General features: G+C 48.9%; 2 non-coding genes across 2 annotated transcripts; both read left to right on the top strand.

The window, feature by feature from the left end:
- Positions 1-1,472: 1,472 nt before the first annotated feature.
- On the top strand, positions 1,473-3,378 carry LOC123690415. The gene has a single exon (XR_006751078.1). It is a non-coding gene; the product is annotated as a small subunit ribosomal RNA (ribosomal RNA).
- Positions 3,379-3,749: 371 nt separating this feature from the next.
- LOC123690406 lies at positions 3,750-3,906 on the top strand. The gene has a single exon (XR_006751069.1). It is a non-coding gene; the product is annotated as a 5.8S ribosomal RNA (ribosomal RNA).
- Positions 3,907-4,677: the final 771 nt, after the last annotated feature.

Here is a 4,677-nt window from a genome sequence, read left to right on the forward strand (position 1 = left end):
CATACGATATACCTAATATGTATATAAAATATCAAAATAAAAAAATGGAAAATAGCCAACACTCCACGCTCTACTCTACGAGAAACATACGAGCGTCACCGGTGCGCGGCGCGGATAGTGCGCCCGGCGAGCTTGTCCGAGAAACATTTACCACCGCTCAGCAGTAACTACACAAGGCCGGCGAAGGTCGTCGGTGGTCGCGCGCGCGTAAAAATATTTTCTTATTATTATTTGTAATATAAATAATGTATTATCATTTATTTTATATGGCTAATATAGATCGAATGAATGAATGTATTTCGTTATGATAAATTTATTAAGTAATAATTTTTTTAATTTTATTTATATTACATACATATATGTATAATAGTAAAATAATAATAATAATATAAACAGTCAATGCACATTCATTCATTTAATGTACACACGCACACGTTACGTACACGTCCTAAAATGAAAACTAACTCTCGACGCTCTACTAGAAACATACGACATACTACTCCAATGCCGACGCGGACTATTGCTCTCGGTATAGATGTGGAGCGAAACAGCCGTGCGCACCGAGTCGGACGGAGGTTCTCGCTGCCGCGCATCATCGTGTATTACTCGCGATGTTTCTGTGGAAGAACACAAACGCACGAATGTGTGTGCGTGTTTGATTATTTTTATTTTTCTTTTTAATATATATATATATATATATATATATATATATGTATACATACTTACGTGCGCACTTTGTTGCACACGGTGTGTTACTATATATTATTTATCACCGCGTTCGCAGACCGGACGGTGACATTCAGCAAAATCCGCTCAAAGTGTGATCTTTGTGAGACTGTCTCGCCGGTGTTATCTGTGATTATAAAAGAATTACGCTTTCAGGCGCCACCCAAACTCGGGTCGCCGAGCGTGTTCGACACGTGCGCGGTCGCTGCGGCGGCCGCAATTGGAAATAATGTTTGAAAGAGGACGCATACGCGCCCATCGTCGAAACGGTGTGCGCAGCGTCGTGTTGGAATTTGTCCCTCAAGCTCCGGGCGTTGATCGTATCTAGTGCGAATACAACATATGTATAATGCCAGCAGAGTTTTTAATATGTTTACAATAACGTATTGAATAAAAATTGAGAAGTTGCGTTTAGATGAATGTTCAATTTTCAAACTGCCAAGACACATCGTCGTCGACGTCGTCGTCGTCGTCGTGTTTGACGCAGTTTTATGTCCCTCACAGTGGTCGAGCAGCGTTGTACATCACCTCGTTGCGAGACCGTGACGGGACGGCCGCTCGTAGACCGGTCAAAGTATGTCTATCGAATTGAAGCGCGAACGTCGCGTCGTTTGTAAATTCGACGCGTTACGTTCACGCGTGTCGAGTAACGCGCGCAAGCGCGCGCCCCTCGACGCCGCCGAGCCAGCGGCTCGCCGAAGCCGCGTCTCGCGCGCGGCGTTAGGCGAGTCGTTTGCGTAAGCAGCTCCCTGGTTGATCCTGCCAGTAGTTATATGCTTGTCTCAAAGATTAAGCCATGCATGTCTCAGTGCAAGCCGTATTAAGGCGATACCGCGAATGGCTCAATATATCAGTTTTGGTTCCTTAGATCTTACTCAGTTACTTGGATAACTGTGGTAATTCTAGAGCTAATACATGCAATCAGAACTCTGACCAGTGATGGGATGAGTGCTTTTATTAGATCAAAACCAATCGGCGGAGGGCCTAGCGTCCGAAGTCGTTAATTTTGATGAATCTGGATAACTTTTGCCGATCGCATGGTCCAGTACCGGCGACGCATCTTTCAAATGTCTGCCTTATCAACTTTCGATGGTAGTTTCTGCGACTACCATGGTTGTCACGGGTAACGGGGAATCAGGGTTCGATTCCGGAGAGGGAGCCTGAGAAACGGCTACCACATCCAAGGAAGGCAGCAGGCGCGCAAATTACCCACTCCCGGCACGGGGAGGTAGTGACGAAAAATAACGATACGGGACTCTTACGAGGCCTCGTAATCGGAATGAGTACACTTTAAATATTTTAACGAGGAACAATTGGAGGGCAAGTCTGGTGCCAGCAGCCGCGGTAATTCCAGCTCCAATAGCGTATACTAAAATTGTTGCGGTTAAAAAGCTCGTAGTTGCATTTGTGCGCCGCGCTGTCGGTGCACCGCATCCGCGGTGATACTGACACGTCTGCGGAGCATATCGTCGGTGAGCCGGCGGTAAAACGCCGGTTCAATATCAAAATCCTATCGCGGTGCTCTTCGGTGAGTGTCGAGGTGGGCCGACAATTTTACTTTGAACAAATTAGAGTGCTCAAAGCGGGCTCAAAATGCCGCTTGAATATTTCGTGCATGGAATAATAGAATATGATCTCGGTTCTATTTTGTTGGTTTTCAGAACTCCGAGGTAATGATTAATAGGGATAACTGGGGGCATTCGTATTGCGACGTTAGAGGTGAAATTCTTGGATCGTCGCAAGACGAACATCAGCGAAAGCATTTGCCAAAGGTGTTTTCATCAATCAAGAACGAAAGTTAGAGGTTCGAAGGCGATTAGATACCGCCCTAGTTCTAACCGTAAATATGTCATCTAGCGATCCGCCGACGTTACTACAATGGCTCGGCGGGCAGCTTCCGGGAAACCAAAGATTTTGGACTCCGGGGGGAGTATGGTTGCAAAGCTGAAACTTAAAGGAATTGACGGAAGGGCACCACCAGGAGTGGAGCCTGCGGCTTAATTTGACTCAACACGGGAAATCTCACCAGGCCCGGACACCGGAAGGATTGACAGATTAACAGCTCTTTCTTGATTCGGTGGGTGGTGGTGCATGGCCGTTCTTAGTTGGTGGAGCGATTTGTCTGGTTAATTCCGGTAACGAACGAGACTCTAGCCTGCTAAATAGGCGTCGTCATTCAAGGTGTGCGCGACTCTCGGGGAGCGCAACTCACTGGCGACGTATTAAAATTCTTCTTAGAGGGACCGGCGGCTTCGAGCCGCACGAGATTGAGCAATAACAGGTCTGTGATGCCCTTAGATGTCCTGGGCCGCACGCGCGCTACACTGAAGGAATCAACATGTTCTCCCTGGCCTAGAGGCCCGGGCAACCCGTTGAAACTCCTTCGTGCTGGGGATTGGGGTTTGCAATTATCCCCCATAAACGAGGAATTCCTAGTAAGCGCGAGTCATAAGCTCGCGTTGATTACGTCCCTGCCCTTTGTACACACCGCCCGTCGCTACTACCGATTGAATGATTTAGTGAGGTCTTCGGACCGACACGCGGTGGCCTCACGGCCGTCGGCGTTGCTGGGAAGTTGACCAAACTTGATCATTTAGAGGAAGTAAAAGTCGTAACAAGGTTTCCGTAGGGGAACCTGCGGAAGGATCATTAACGTTTTCTTTGTTTTGTGCGGCAACGCTGAAAACATATAGAAAAACACACACGTGTAATGATTTACACAATTAAAATCGAATCCGCGAGGGGCGAGACCCTCTCGCGTCGATTCGCGACATACTAAAATAATATGTGTTTGGACGCTTTCTTTCGTTAGCGTCTATTCGCCTATTGATATTATTGTGCATAATCTATCGTCATGTGTCCGGCGACGAGATGTCGATCTGAATGCGCGCGCGCGATTGATTCAATTCGATTGTGTGCCGCGGCGGATCGTACATGGTTTTGTCCGGATCGTTTGATTTATTATGTTTGTCTAAATGCTTTTTATTATTTTCTCATACAAACGAACAACAAAACAAAACGATTACCCTGAACGGTGGATCACTTGGCTCGCGGGTCGATGAAGAACGCAGTTAACTGCGCGTCATAGTGTGAACTGCAGGACACATTTGAACATCGACATTTCGAACGCACATTGCGGTCCGTGGAGAAATATCCAGGACCACTCCTGTCTGAGGGCCGGCTGCATAAAAACAAATAGCCACACTGTTCGCGCGACGGTTGCCGTCGCGCGTGCTCTTGACGGTTTCGCGAGGCCGAGCGCCGAGCGATCCGTTCGAATATATGTTCGATCACGTTTCTTTTGAACGTTTTCACGTCTATACGATACTTTTGTCGCACATGTAAATTCTCCCCGCCGTGCCGTGTCTATCCGTAGCGCGGGCGCGCGTCGAGTCTTTACGCAACGACATCATCATCGACGACGACGACGACTACAACGACAACAACGACGTTCGCGTTTACGCGTCGCGCGTGTTTGCACGCATCGTCGCCCGGTCCATTGCGATCGAGCGACGGGCGGCGCCGGTGCGCGCGTGGACGTGTCTCGATGTCGGCGTTGTGTTGTGTGTGCGTGTTGTGCGTCGTCGTGGATGTCGTCTGCGTTCGGCTCGGCCGAGTTCCTCTCACTCTTGTTATCGAGAGGAGGAACGAGGAGCGCGCGCCCGCCGCGTCGCGGCTGACGCCTAGCGTGCGCGTGCGGTGTTTGTGCAATTGTAGTGTGTACGAAATTATTGTGGAGTGTTTAACGGACAATGCACAACGGAAACTGTGAACGAACAGAGTCAAAAAGCGTCTCCTCGACCCTCTAGACGAGTGAGAGAGTGAGACGCAAAGGTGACGCGCTGCTCTCGTGCAGCATGTAGGCGGACTCGACGTCCGGAGGGCGCGTGGCGTCGTCGACGCGCTGTAATAGCGAGTCGCGCGTGCGCCCGTTGCGCCGACGGATAATAC

This window comes from Pieris rapae, chromosome 24 (assembly GCF_905147795.1).
Source record: "Pieris rapae chromosome 24, ilPieRapa1.1, whole genome shotgun sequence".
Classification (NCBI taxonomy): domain Eukaryota; kingdom Metazoa; phylum Arthropoda; class Insecta; order Lepidoptera; family Pieridae; genus Pieris; species Pieris rapae.